The sequence below is a fragment of the Somniosus microcephalus genome, unplaced genomic scaffold (assembly GCF_052327205.1).
Source record: "Somniosus microcephalus isolate GS21.2 unplaced genomic scaffold, FLI_Smic_1.0 unresolved_chr5, whole genome shotgun sequence".
NCBI lineage: Eukaryota > Metazoa > Chordata > Chondrichthyes > Squaliformes > Somniosidae > Somniosus > Somniosus microcephalus.
The window spans coordinates 58,176,820-58,193,095 of record NW_028225183.1 but is presented as its reverse complement, the minus strand read 5'-3'; the positions used below and the strand labels follow the sequence as shown (position 1 = coordinate 58,193,095).

The window sequence follows — 16,276 nt, the reverse complement described above, 5'->3', positions numbered from 1 at the left end:
AACTCGCATTCATCTATGTTAAGGTTCATTTGCCACTTAACAGCACAGTCTGCAAGTTTTCTTATCTCTTTTGTGAGATGTCATTTAGTGAAAAATTTCTTCAATATTTGAAGCGAAGCATCAGTTGTGTTGAATAAAAGCAATAATAATAAATAAAGGCAGATATCTACAACTGTGTGAGGTTTTGATAATTTCATCAGAAAATCTGAAGATTTATTGCAGAGTAAACTCCTTGTTTGTCACTTTGTACGATTGCTTTTCGAAAAAGTGGATGAAATTTGTATTTATTTCAACAAAGAGAACTGCTGTCCTGTTTGCATCAGAGCCTCTTTGTGTCTTTCATTAACTATTTATACCTTTAGGTTTCAGCTCTGGCTCAGTGAGTAGCACATTCGCCTCTGAATCAGAAAGTTGCAGCTTCCAATCCTACTTCCAGGGACTTAAGCACATAAAGCTCAGCAGACACTCCAGTGCAATGCTGAGGGAGTGCTGCACTGCAGGAGCTGCCGTCTTTTGGATGAGACTTTAAACCGAGATCCCATCTGCTCCCGTCCTGACAAAGTGTTTCGACCTGAAACCTTGACGCTATTTCTCTCCACGGATGTTGCCTGGCCTGCTGAGTTTTTCCAGCATTTTCTGTTGTTATTCCCGTCTGCTCTATCAGGTAGTGGTAAAAGATCCTGTGGCACTATTTCGAAGGAGAGCACGGCAGTTCTCCCCGGTGACCAGGTCAATATTTATCCCTCAAACAACATAACAGAAACAGATTATCGGGTCATTAGCACATTGCTGTTTGTGGGAGTAGGGTACCGCGTCTCCTACATGACAACTGTTACTTCACCCCAGAAGGACTTCATTGGCTGTAAACTGCTTGGAGATTTCTGGTGGTCGACATAAGTTCCTCATTATCCTCAGTTGTTCCCAACACCGCCTAATATCAGCAGCTCCACACACCCCACACAATATCCTCAGGTCCACCCCACCCCACCATCTATTCTCAACTCCACCCAGCCACTTACCCGGCGCAGCTCCTCCTTATTATCGTCATCTCCTCCCCACCCCAAGAATATCCAAATCTCCTCCTCACCACAACTAATACCTTAGCTCTTCCCTACCCCACCTAAAAGCCTCAGCTGCTCCCCACGCCAAGCTAACATCCTCAGCACCTACCTAACCCTGCCAGGTAAGCTCTTCTTCCTACCCGCTTATTATCATCAGCTCTTCCCCATCCCACCTAATATGCTCAGCTCCTCCACAGCCCACATAATTATCTCAGCTCCTCCTACCCCACCTAATATACTCAGCTCCTCCCCACACCAACTAATATCTCTGCTCCCCCCGACCCCACCTCTATCCTCTGCTCCTCCACACCCCAGCAACATCTTCAGCTCCTCCCCACCCCACCTAATATATTCAAACCCACCCACATCAACTAATATCCTCAGCCCCTCCCCACCTCATCTAATATCCTCATCTCCTCCCCACAGCAACTATGATTTCTGCCCCTCCCCACCCCACCTATATCCTCAGCTCATCCACAACCTATCTAATATCCTCAGCTACTCTGCGCCACAACCTAATATCCTCAGCTCATTGCTCACCTGCTCATATCCTCAGATCCTCCACAACCCACCTATTAACCTCAGTTCCTCCCCACCACACCTAATATCCTCAGCTCCTCCACACCCCACCTAATATCCTCAGCTACCCACCACCCCACCTAACTGCATCAACTCCTCCATATTCCTAATATTCTCAGCTCCTCCCCAACCCACCTGATAGCCTCAGTTACAACCAGTCCCATTTAACATGCTCAGCTCCTCCGCAATTCATCTAATATCAACAGCTACACACGCCTCCACCGAACATCCTCAACATCTCTGCACTTATCTCTGCATACATTCAACAGCTGCCAATCCAGTGGGTGCGATGAGCTGTCATAGATTATCAATCAAATAGAGCAAGATGTTCCTGTCAATTCTTTGCAATTCGATGTAAGAGCAGAAATCCGCTGACAAATCCCTGGAGGAGAAATTGTGATTGACAGCTGTAGCCTGTTTGCAGAAATAGGTGAAGGGAGTACCTTCCCCTCCATAAACTGTCAAAGAACTCCACGTGCTTATGTATGCACGCAGTCTGCAGCTGTCAATCAAACCTTCTCCTCCTGTGAACGGTGCGGGAACTTCCTGCTCTTACATCAAGCTGTAACCAATTGACAGGAAGTTGTTGTTGTTCTATCTGATGCGGAATCTATGATAGTAAATTGTATGAATATAACAGAAGAACCTCCAGTTGTATTTTAAATGTCGTTATTTAACGTCTACGGAAATTATTTTTTTAATATTGGTCATATTGCACAGATGTGTTCAATAATGGTAATGCTCTGATCGCCCTCTCTGCTCCGTGCAGTAACTGCAGATAATTAGTGACTGAACACGGCGCTGCTACATTTTTCAGTGTAAAGTGGAAATATTTTAGCCCGTATTTTCCGCACGCGCTGAAAACCGATACTGCCGATCTGTCAATAATCCTCTTTAGAGATCGCACGCCTGCCCTGGAGGATGGCCTCTGCAGGTGGAGAATTCCACTTTCTGCAGAATCTCTGCCCACTGATAACATTTATAAATCTTATGCCTGGTAAAGGTAGGTGTGAGGGCTTCTTTTACCAGCATAAGAGTTTCATTTTTCTTTTTAAAAAGGTTATTCGCTCATTTATATTTTAAAAATGCTTTCAGAAAAGCTAAGTTTATTTTTAGCCCCTTAAAAAAGTAATTATTTTTTTCAAAGTTTTAATATATTTAATTTAATGTAATTTTAACTAATTAAGTACGTGAATTAATTTTTTTAACATTTTAGTTTTTTTGATTGATCACCATTCAAAATTTTGAAAGGTCTAAGCTGAGAGGCCGGGCAAAACTGTGAAGGGTGATTCCCTCCTTCGATTGGTTCCATTGATCCCGGGGACGCTTGCAAACTGCCTGCATTTCAGGGATACCAGGTCCTCTGCGCACGTGCACCAGGTGAAGCACAGGAGTGGACGTTTCTGGAGCTCCGGAACCCACAGGTAAGGGTGTAATATTTTTTCCAGATTGGGAGCATCCAAACTTAGGAAGCCTCTGATAGAAAAATCAGGGCCAATTGTGCAACAAGAAAGATTGCTAAACTGCGTTTTTGAAGAATTACTTATGACTGTTGAATCGAACCATATAGCTGACTTGAGTCATGCTCTTTCTGAAAAATTGCAGTCGTGTAAATGGTGTGTCATAAATCGCAACTTCTACAAGAAGTAACTCAGGAAGTACTACTGAACGGCCAGCTGAGGGCGCCGCCCGAGGAGTATAAATATTCAGGCGTGGGCCCAACGTGGCCAGAGACATTCTGGAAACAGGAAGCTAGTGGCTACTAACTAGACCTTCATGTTTTGTTACAAGTCGATTAAAGCCTTGCATTATTTACAACCAAGTGCATAGTGAGTCTTTATTACGTCAATTTAATCGACTTGTTATCGTCTCCAAGCCTTGGGTGATTCGGCACAGCCAGCTGCAAGTCGAACTGCAGAAAGGGACCTGGGCAAGAAACTGATCCATCATGGAAAAACTCCTTAGACCCACTCGTCTTGACTTGGATGCGAATGCACCTGCGGCAGCGAAGGTATGGAAGCATTCATTTCGTACCTTTAGCAACTTTCTTGAAGAATGTGGGGCAGGTGCCTCGAATAAGTTATGAATGCTTATTAACTACGTATCCCCTCATGTGTATGATTATATTGAGGACTGTATAGACTACGACACTGCTATCGAAATTTTACAGCAGGTGTTTTTCAAGTCCCTGAATGAAATCTTTGCTGGACACCTATTGGCCACAAATCGGCAGCAGCCTGGGGAAGCATTCGAAGAATTCCTCCAGAAACTTCGCAGGCTCAGCAAAGATTGTAACCTTAATGCGATACAGCTGAACAGTATCAACAGGAACTAATCAGCGATTCCTTTATCAACGGGATTGTGTCCCCTTTTATACATCAGCGCCTGCTGGAAAATAAAACCCTCAATTTACGGGCTGTTTATGACCAGGCGTGTTCCCTGGACTTGGACAAGAAGAATGCAGGCACTTATATCCCACCACATGGACGGGTGGCGGCTATCACCCTCAATAATTCTTTCGATAGGTCTCGTGTTGATGCCCCAGCTGATGATGACTCTACTCTAACGGACGACGACCCTACCCTAGAGGCCTTTGCTGATGATGACCCCGCCCTAGCAGCATCCTGGCAATGAGGAAGAAAGTGTTTCTTTTGTGGGGGTGTATTCCATTACAGAAAATTTTGCCCGGCTCGTAATGCGACCTGCAATCATTGCAGCAAGAAAGGACACTTTTCCAAGATATGCCAATCACGGGCCTCTGCTAACAAGAAAGGCCGATCCTCTAAAGTACACCGGTCGAGAGCTCCTGTTAGCTTCACAGCTGCTATCTATGGAGATGCTCCTCCCCCTAGAACCACTGCTAAGGCTACAGCTGCCGAAGGAAAAATTACCCCTCCTCCAATCACAGCTGTTCTTCCCCAAAGTTTGTCCCATGCAGCTACGAAGGTTTCAGTAAATGGGCAGACTCTAAGCGTGCTAATCGACTCCTGCAGCTCTGACAGCTTCATTAGTAAGCGGGCTGTAAGTAGGTTAAAACTTTGCATTTATCTCTCGGACAGGGAGATTGCAATGGCTCTGACGACTCTGACCACCAATTCTTCTGGCTTCTGTCTTGTCAACCTCATCCTCTATGGTCACACATCTACCTCCACCTGGCTCGGAGTACTCAAAAACTTATGTAGCGATGGGCTTCTGGGACAGGTGTTCCAGAAGCAGCACAAAAGAATCACTTTTGAGTTTGGAGGGTCGAAGTCGGAGCTTACCATTTCTAAAGTGCCGTTTTGTGCGCTCTCGGCGGCCTTACTCGGTGAGCCCTCCCTGTTTGCCAATCTCTCCCCCCGCTGTAAACTCATAGCCACCAAATCGCGGCAATTTACCCAAGACGACCGAGCATTTATCGAGGCAGATATCTCTCGCCTTTTAGCTGACGGTATTATCGAGCCATGTTCAACCCCCTGGCGGGCTCAAGTCATCATTGTGAAAAACCCTTGAAAACAACATAAGACACGTCTGTGTATTGATTATTCACAGAGTAGTAATCAATATATCGGTTTGGATGCCAACCCGATACAACGCATAGATGTCATGGTCAACAACCTTGCCAAATACAAGGTATTTTCAACCTTCGATTTAAAGAGCGTGTACCATCAGGTACCACTGAAAGACTCTGACAAAAAGTATATGGCCTTTGAGGGCACTGGTCGGCTTTTTCAGTTTTGTTGCCTTCCATCTGGGGTCACCAATGCGTTGGCCATCTTCCAACGGGCCATGGATGGCCTAGTCCGGCAAGTGAACTTGACATATACCTTTCCATATTTAGACAATATCACTATTGCCGGCCATGATGAAAAGGAGCATGACGCCAATCTTCAGAGATTTTTTGACGTTCTCTGTCGTCACCACTTAACATTAACCGAATCCAAATCAGTGAAATCGGTGCCATCAGTGAACATTCTCGGCTACTGGGTGGGCAACGGTGTTATTAAACCGGACCCAGAGCGACTTCATCCACTTCAGGAGTTTCCTCCCCCTACGAATCTCGGCTCTCTTCGTCAGGCACTTGGCATGTTTGCTTATTATGCAAAGTGGATAGCTCACTTCTCCGATAAGATACAGCCCCTGCTTCATGCGAAGTCTTTTCCACTAGAAGCAACGTCTATTTCTGCCTTCAACCTCCTCAAACGACAGCTGGAGAAAGCCACGCCTCACTCCATTGACGAAAACCTTCCTTTTGTGGTCGAATGCAATGCATCGGAGGTGGCGATCTCGGCTACCTTGAATCAAGGTGGTCGGCCCATGGCATTCCTATCCAGAACCATACAGGGTAGCGAACTCCATTACCCCCCCGTCGAGAAGGAGGCTACAGCCATCATCGAGGCTGTATGCCACTGGAGTCATTTTTTTGCTTGGCGTCATTTCATGCTCGTAACTGGCCAGCGTTCCGTGGCCTTCATGTTGGATAACCAGAAGTGCACAAAAATTTAAAATAATAAAATTCAACTCTGGAGGATGGAGCTGGCCGCCTTTGAATATATTATCCTTTACCGACCTGGCAAATAAAATTTTGCCCCTGATACCTTCACACGGGCATTTTGCTCTTCAATATCAACGTCGACTCTGGTGGATCTGCATATGGACTAATGCCATCCTGGCGTTACCCTTATCTTGCACTTTGTGCGCTCCAAAAATCTATCATTTTCAACGGAAGACATAAAGAAAACTTGCTCCTCCTGTAGGATTTGTGCAGAATTGAAACCACAATTCTTCTGCCCATCAGATGACTTGCTCATACATGCAATGCAGTCTATGCACAGGCTCAGCATAGACTTTAAAGGGCCATTGCCTTCGCCGACGCAGAACACCTACCTACTTACAATGGTAGACGAGCATTCACACTTTCCCTCTGCCTTCCCTGTCCTAATATGCTTACCTCTACGGTAATTAAACACCTCGATCAGGTCTTTTCCCTTTGCTGGATGGCCAATTTTATCCAAATGGATTGGGGTCCCTCCTTTATGTCGAGTGAACTTAAAAGGTATCTCTCCCAATGGGGAATCATCTTGAGTAAGACGACACCATCTCACCCAATCGACAATGGACAGGTTGAAAGCTACAATGCCATGATCTTGAATGGTGTCTGTCTGGCGCTGAGGTCACGCAACCTACCAGACCAGCAGTGGGAAACTGTGCCGCTGACGTGTTACACTCTATCAGGTCTCTCCTCTCCAACTCCACTAATTTCACACCTCATGGGCTATTCTTCAAGTTCCGGCGTCGCTCTACACATGGGACATCTCTACCATCATGGTTGGTGGCTCCAGCCCCGTGCTACTCCAGAGGTTTGTCCGGTCGGCCATGAATGAACCTCTCGTTGACGAGGTGGAGTTAACGGAGGTAAACCCAACATATGCACACGTGCAGTACCCTGATGGCCGGGAGTCCATTGCCTCGCTCAGAGATCTGGCTCCATGCCCAACTGGTCACACAGGCACGAATGATGTAGGATCCCATGACGATGATGTCAACACTCCGCACCCCTATGAAGATGATGCCCTACCTGGGACATCGAGGGATCTGCTGGCAGTGCTACCGGATCAACTCAGGGAGCCGAACGCTCCCCGTAGGATGGCCACACGAAATGAGGACGCCGAACAATCTCCGGCTACGACCCAGGATGAGGCCAGCTCCATGCCTGTGAGGACCCGCACCCAGATTCATGATATTCCCAGGCCTCCACAGGACGATCAAGACAACGTGGACTCTACCGACTTACCGGTACGGGCCAAGCGACCCAGGGCCCAGGACACAGTCCGGGGAGATGTGCCCTCTGGTCACAAGCAGAAAGCTAAATGACTACGTCTATTTTTGGTCTGCCTAGCCTGTTAAAGGAAGAGTGGACTTCCAAACCTTTTAGGGAGGAAGAATTTCATAAATTGAAATTTCCACAGGGAAGTACTACTGAACGGCCAGCTGAGGGCGCCGCCCGAGGAGTATAAATATAGGGCGTGGGCCCAGCTTGGCCAGAGACAGTCCAGAAACAGGAAGCTAGTGGCTACTAACTAGACCTCCATGTTCTGTTACAAGTCGATTAAAGCCTTGCTTTATGTACAACCAAGTGCGTAGTGAGTCTTTATTAATCACAGGGTACTGAATTTGGATTATCAGCCATGATCGCATTGAATGGCAGAGTAGGCTCGAGGGGCCGAATGGCCTACTCCTGCTCCTATCTTCTACGTTTCTTTGTTTCTCTGTTTATCGTTTTGCCTTCTGATCGTTATTTGCAATGCAATAGGACATTGCAATTGCACCTCACTTTGCATTGTAGCAGTCATTTGCAATGCAATTGCACGTTGTAATTGAATATCCCTGAAACATAATCGCCATTTGCAATGCAATATAACATTGCAGTGGAATATCACTTTGCAGTATAATAGTAATTTGCCATGCAATAGCACATTTCAATGGAATATCACTCTGCAATATAATTCATTTGCAAGGCAATAGTACATTGCAATGGAATATCAATTTGCAATATAATTGACATTTGCAATGCAATAGAACATTGCAATGGAGTATCACTTTGCAATACATTCTACATTTGCAATGCAATAGAACTTAGCAATGGAATATCGCTTTGTAATATGATCGTCATTTGCAATGCAATAGAACATTGTAATGGATTGTCTCTGCAATATAACCGGCACTTGCAATGCAATAAACGTTGCAATGGAATATCAGTTTGCAATATAAAAGTCATTTGCAATGCAATCAAACATTGCAATGGAATATAACTTTGCATTATAATAGTCATTGCAATGCAATGGAACATTGCAATGGAATATAACTTAGCTCAATAATAGCAATTTGCAATGAAATAGACAATTGCAATGGAATATAGCTTTGCCTTCTGATGGTCATTGCAATGCTATAGGACTTTGCAATTGAACCTAATTTTGCACTGTAGCAGTCATTTGCAATGCAATTGCACATTACAATGGAATATCACTTTGCAATATAATAGTAATTTACATAGCAATAGCAGATTGCAATGGGATATCATTTTGCAATATGATAATCATTTGCAATGCAATAGAACGTTTCAATGATGTATCACTTTGCAATATAACCGTAATTTGCAATGCAATATAACTTTGGAATTAAATATCACTTTGCAATATAATAGTCATGGCAATGCAATGGAACATTGCAACGGAATATTATTTTGTAATATAAAAATAATTGCAATGCAATGGAACATTGCACTCGATTATCAGTTTGCATATTAATCGTCATTTGCAATGCAACAGAATATTGCAGTGGAATATCGCTTTGTAATAAGATCATGATTTCCAATGCAATAGAACATTGCAATGGAATATTGCTTTTGGATATGATCGTCATTTGCAATTCAGTAGAAAATTGCAAAGGATTATCACTTTGCAATATAATCGTCATTTGCAATGCAATAGCACTTTACAATGTAATATCACTTTGCAATATAATAGTCATTTGCAATGAAATATGACATTGCAATGGACTATTAACTTGCAATGTAACAGTCACTTGCTACACAATATCACATTGCAATATAATATCACTTTGCAATATGATCGTCATTTGTAATGCCGTAGAATTTTGCAATGGAATAGCGCGTTGCAAAATAGTAGTAATTTGCAATGCAATAGCACATTGCTAATTAGTATCACTTTACAATATTATTGCCATTTGAAATGCAATAGGACATTGCAATGTAATTTTAGCTTGCAATATTATATTGATTTGCAATGCAATAGGATATTGCAATGGAATATCACTTTGCAACATAGTAGACATTTTCAATGCAACAGAACATTGTAATTGATTATCACTGCAATATAATTGTCCTTTGAATTGCAATTAACATTGAAAAGGAATATCACTTTGCAATATAATTGTCATTTGCAATGCAATCAAATATAGCAATGTAATATAACTTTGAAATGGAATAGTGATTGCAATGCAATGATCATTGCAATGGAATATCAGTTTGCAATACAATAGTCCTTTGCAATGTAATAGAAAATTACAAATCAATGTCGCTCTGACTTCTGACCATCGTTTGCAATGCAGTAGAATATTGCAATGGAATATCACTTTGCAATATAATTGTCATTTGCACTGCAATAGCACATTGAAATGGAATATCACTTTGCAATATAATAGTCATCTGCAAAGCAACATGACATTGCAATGGACTAGTAACTTGCAATATAATAGTCATTTGCAAAACAATATCACATGGCAGTATAATATCGCTTTTATAATATGATCGTCATTTGCAATTTAGTAGAACATTGCAATTGATTAGTGCATTGCAAAATAATAGTAATTTGCAATGCAATAGCACCTTGCAATGGAGTATCACTTTACAATATAATTGTCATTTGAAATGCAACAGAAGATTGCAATGGAAATATAACGTTGTAATATATTTGTCCTTTTACACTGCAATAGAACATTGCAATGGAATATCACTTTGCAATATATTAGACATTGCAATGCAATGGAACATTGCAATGGCATTTCAGTTTGCAATATAATAGTCCTTTGCAATGTAATAGTAAATCACAATTTAATTTCGGTTTGACTTCTGATCATCATTTGCAATGCAATAGGTCTCTGCAATTGCACCTCACTTTGCATTGTAGCAGTCATTTGCAATGCAATTGCACATTGCAATGGAAAATCACTGCAATATAATCGTCATTTGCAATGCAATAGAACATTGCAGTGGAATATCAATTTGCAATATTACATTAATTTACAATGCAATGTCACATTGCAATGGTATATAACTTTGCAATATAATTGACATTTGCAATGCAATAGCACCTTACACTGGAGTATCACTTTGCAATATACTCTTCATTTGCAATGCAATAGAGGTAAGAAATGAAGTATCACTTTGCAATATAATAGTCATCACAATGCAATGGAACATTGCAAAGGAATATTACTTTGCAATATAATAGTCATTGCAGTGCAATGGAACATTGCACTGGAATATCAGTTTGAAATATAATAGTCATTTCCAATGTAATACAAAATTACAATTTAATGTCCCTTTGACTTCTGGGCATCATTTGCAATGCAATAGGACCTTGCATTTCAACCTCACTTTGCATTGTAGCAGTCATTTGCAATGCAATTGCACATTGCAATGGCATATCACTGCAATATAATCGTCATTTGCAATGCAATAGAACATTGCAGTGGAATATCAATTTCCAATATAACATTAATTTACAATGCAATGGCACATTGCAATGGAATATCACTTTGCAATATAATTGACATTTGCAATGCAATAAAACATTGCACTGGAGTATGACTTTGCAATATATTCTTCATTTATAATGCAATAGAAGTTTGGAATGCAGTATCACTTTGCAATATAATAGTCATTGCAATTCAATGGAACATTGCAATGGAATCTTACTTTGCAATATAATACTCATTGCAATGCATTGGAACATTGTACTGGAATATCAGTTTGAAATATAATAGTCATTTGCAATACAGTATAACATTGCAATTGAATATAACTTCACCATATAATCATCATTTGCAATACAATAGCACGATGCAAAAGAATATCACGTTGCAATATAATAGTGATTTGCAATGCAATATGACATTGCAATGGACTAGTAACTTGCAATACAATAGTCATTTGCAAAACAATATCACATGGCAATATAACATTGCCTTGCAATATGATTGTCATTTGCAATGCAGTAGAACATTGCAATTGATTAGCGTGTTGCAAAATAATAGTAATTTGCAATACAACAGCTCATTGCAATGGAGTATCACTTTAAAATATAATTGTCATTTGAAATGCAACCAAACATTGCAATGGAAATATAACTTGCGATATAATATTCATTTTCAATGCAATATGACGTTGCAGTGGAACTTCCTTTTGCAACATAGTATTCATTTGCAATGCCACAGAATATTGGAATTGATTATCACTGCAATATAATTGTCATTTGCACTTCAATAGAACATTGCAATGGAATAACACATTGCAATAAAATAGTCATTGCAATGGAATATCAGTTTGCAATATAATAGTCATTTGCAATGTAATAGAAAATTACAATTTAATAGCGTTTTGACTTCTGTTCGTGATTTGCAATGCAATAGGACTATGCAATTGAACATCACTTTGCATTGTAGCAGTCATTTGCAATGCAATTGCACATTGCAATGGAATATAACTGCAATATAATCGTCATTTGCAATGCAATAGAACATTGCAGTGGAATATCAATTTCCAATGTAACATTAATTTAAAATGCAATGGCACATTGCAATGGAATAGCACTTTGCAATATAATTGACATTTGCAATGCAACAGAACATTGAACTTGAGTAACATTTTGCAATATACTCTTCATTTGCAATGCAATAGATGTTTGGAATGAAGTATCACTTTGCAATATAATAGTCATTGAAATACAATGGAACATTGCAATGGAATATTACTTTGCAATATAATAGTCATTGCAATACAATGGAACATTGCACTGGAATATCAGTTTGAAATTTAATAGTCATTTGCAATGCAATAGCACATTGCATTGGAATATCACTTTGCAATATAATAAAGATTTGCAGTGCAATATGACATTGCAATGGACTAGTAACTTGCAATATAATTGGCATTTGCAAAAGAATATCACATGGCAACATAATATCGCTTTGCAATATGGTAGTCATTTGCAATGCTTTAGAACATTGCAATTGATTAGCGCGTTGCAAAATAATAGTAATTTTGAATGAACAGCACATTGCAATGGAGTATCACTTTACAATATAATTGTCATTTGAAATGCAACAGAACATTGCAATGGAAATATAACTTGAAATATTACATTCATTTGCAATGCAATAGGACGTTGCAGTGGAATATCCCTTTGCCACATTGCAGTCATTTGCAAAGCAATAGAAAATTGTAATGGATTATCACTGAAATATCATCGTCATTTGCAACACAATAGAATATTGCAATGGAATATCACATTGCAACATAATAGTCATAGCAATGCAATGGAATTTTGCTATATAATATCAGTTTGTAAGATAATAGTCATTTCAATGCAATAGAGCATTGCAATGGAATATTATTTTGCAACATAACATTTATTGCAATGCAATGAAACATTGCATTGGAATATTAATTTGCAATGGAATAGTAATTTGCAATGCAACAGAACATTGCAATGGAATAAGACATTCCAATGGAATATCACTTTGCAACTTAATGTTCATTGGCAATGTAACAGAACATTGCAATGGAATAGCACTTCAATATAATCGTCATTTGCAATGCAATAGAGCATTGGAATGGAATATCACTTTGCAATATAATGGTTATTTGCAATCCAATATGACATTGCAATGGTCTTTTAACTTGAAATAAATTAATCATTTGCAGAACAAAATCACATTGCAATATAATATCGCTTTGCAAAGGATTATCATGTTGCAAAATATCAGTAATCTGCAATGCCGTAGCACATTGCAATGGAGTATCACTTTACAATATAATTGGCATTTGAAGTGCAATAGAAGATTGCAATGGAATTTTAACTTGCAATATTATGTTAATTTGCAATGCAATAAGGCGTTGCAATGGAATATCACTTTGCAACAAAGTTGTCATTTGTAATGCAACAGAACATTGTAATGGATTATCCCTGCAATATAATCATCATTTGCAATGCAATAGAGCATTGCAATGGAAAGCACTTTGCCAAACAATCGTCATTTGCAATGCAAACAAACATTGTAATGAAATATAACTTTGCAATAGAATAGTCATTGCAATACAATGGAGCATTGCAATGGAATATCACTTTGCTATATAATAGTCATTGCAAAGCAATAGAATATTGCAGTGAAATATCATTGCAATATAATAGTAATTAGCAATGCAATAGCACATTGCAATGGAATATCAACTCGCAATATGATAATCATTTGCAATTCAATAGCACATTGCAATGAAATATCACTTTTCCATATAATTAAAATGCAATACAATAGCACATTGCAATGGACTTTATCAAATGTCTTTTGCTCCATGTCTACAAGCTAATAATAATTTGTGAACTGGGACTCATAAACCTCTTTGCTCCTCAACAGTTAACAGCTTCCCATTATTTAGAAAATACTCAGAACTATCTCACTTTGTTCCAAAGTGGCTGGTGTCAAACTTGCGTACATTGAACTCGATTTGCCTTTGTTTTAGCCGGCTTACTGTGTCTTTGGTTACCTCCATTTCCCAACTGCACTACGAGCGGACCGTCTAACTTAGTGCGATCTTCAAAATATAATCTACAGTGCTCCATTGCTCCATCCAAGTCAGTCATAAATACGGTGAACAGTTGATGATCTAAGACAGAGATCTGGGGGACGGCACTTGTCACATCTGACTCCGCTGTTAACGAGCATGTCTTTTGTGGGTGGGTTAATATTTCTGAAGTGATGGTGGTCTGAGGCAGTCAATCATGAATTTGTGGGAAAAGTGTGCTGTGCAGGCTGGATTATGGACAAGTAAATTGAATTTGTCGGAGATGCAATGATGCACTGCAGCCAATGAAAGTACTATTGTGAGCTTTGAATTGCAAGAGCCCCGATAGCTCAGTCGGTAAAGCATCAGACTTTTAATTTCAGGGTTCAAGTCCCTGTTTGGGCGCTGCTATTAAATCGCAATACTCAACATTACATTCGTACTTTGATCATTTAACAAAGAAAATAACAGCAGGAGCAGGCCATTTCATGCCTGGAGCCTTTCTGCCGTTTATCATCGATCGATGTTCCTTTGCTCCAGATCCCTTAATACCTTTGGTTAACAAACATCTCTCAATCTCAAGTTTAAAATTGACAATTGGCCCAGCTTTATTTGCTGTTTGCGGAAGTGTGTTACAAATTTCTGTCACACAAACTTCTCTCCTGAAACGCTTGGATCTAATGTTGAGGCTATGGCCCATTCTCCCAGATGGGTCAATCATCAGAAATAGCTATCTCGCTATCTACACTCGTATTTCCTCTTAATACCGTGAATACTTCAATCAAATCACCACTTAAGCTTCTAAATTCCAGGAAAAAAACCCGTGTTTGTGCAATATCCCGTTGTAATTTGTCCCTTGGACTCTATGTCTCCTTCACTTTTTAAGCCGAATAATACATTCCCAAGCTGTGATGCCCAGAATTGAACACAGTACCGCAGCTGTGGCCTAACCAGTGTTTGAATCGTTGTGGCATCATTTCACCCTCTTGTATTGTAATCCTACAGATATAAGTATCACGTTTCAATTAGCTTTTCGATTCATTTCTGTACCTGTCCATGACCATTTAATGATATATGTACAGGGACACAAGTCTATTTGAATATCAACTGTTTCCAGCTTAACATTATAAGGAGTGTATTCTAAATACTCCTATAAAGATCGGTAGTGGATCACGTCACACTTGCTAATATATAAATCAATTTGACAGAAAATTACACATTCGCTTAATCTATGAATATCTGGTCAAATGTCTTGTTTCCATCTCAACTGATTATAATGCCGCCTATCTTTTTTGTCATCCTCAAACTTGGATGTGTGGCTCTCAATCACATCCACTAAGTCGTTAATGAAATCGGTGATTAGTTGAGTTCCCAAAAGTGATCAATCAGAGACACCACTCGTCATAATCTGCCAATTAGTGTACCTGATCATCATCTGCAAACCTTGTCTCCTGCCGTGCCACCAATTTCCTAACCAGGTTAATAATTTGCCTTCAATTACATGCGTTTCAAATTTGGCCCAATGTCCCATTTGCGGGACTTTTTCAAATTTCTTTGCTTCATGTCTACAAGCAAATAATAATTTGTGAACTGGGACTCATAAACCTCTTTGCTCCTCAACAGTTAATAGCTTCCCATTATTTAGAAAATACTCAGAACTATATTACTTTGTTCCAAAGTGGCTGGTGTCACACTTGCGTACATTGAACTCGATTTGCCTTTGTTTTGCCGGCTTACTGTGTCTGTCTCTGTCCCTCTGGTTACCTCCATTTCCCAACTGCACTACAAGCGGACCGTCTAACTTAGTGCGATCTTCAAAATATGATGTACAGTGCTCCATTGCTCCATCCAACTCAGTCATAAATACGGTGAACAGTTGATGATCTAATACAGATATCTGGGGGACGGCACTTGTCACATCTGACTCCGCTGCTAACGAGCGTGTCTTTTGTGGGTGGCTTAATATTTCTGAAGTGATGGTGGTCTGAGGCAGTCAATCCGGATTTGTGGGGGAAATGTGCTGTACAGGTTGTATTATGGACAAGTAAATTGAATTTGTCGGAGATGCAATGATGCACTGCAGCCAATGAAAGTACTTTTGTGAGCTTAGCCCGGATAGCTCAATCGGTAGAGCATCAGACTTTTAATCTGAGTGTCCAGAGTTCAAGTCCCTGTTCGGGCGCTGCTTTTAAATCGCGAGACTCAACTTTACATTCGCACTTTGATCATTTAACAAAGAAAATAACAACAGGAGCAGGCCATTTCATGCCTGGAGCCTTTCTGCCATTTAATT

General features: G+C 40.2%; 1 non-coding gene across 1 annotated transcript; it reads left to right on the top strand.

Annotated features, from left to right (window-relative positions):
- Nucleotides 1-16,092: 16,092 nt before the first annotated feature.
- Nucleotides 16,093-16,165, top strand: trnak-uuu (transfer RNA lysine (anticodon UUU)). Its single transcript has one exon. It is a non-coding gene; the product is annotated as a tRNA-Lys (tRNA).
- Nucleotides 16,166-16,276: the final 111 nt, after the last annotated feature.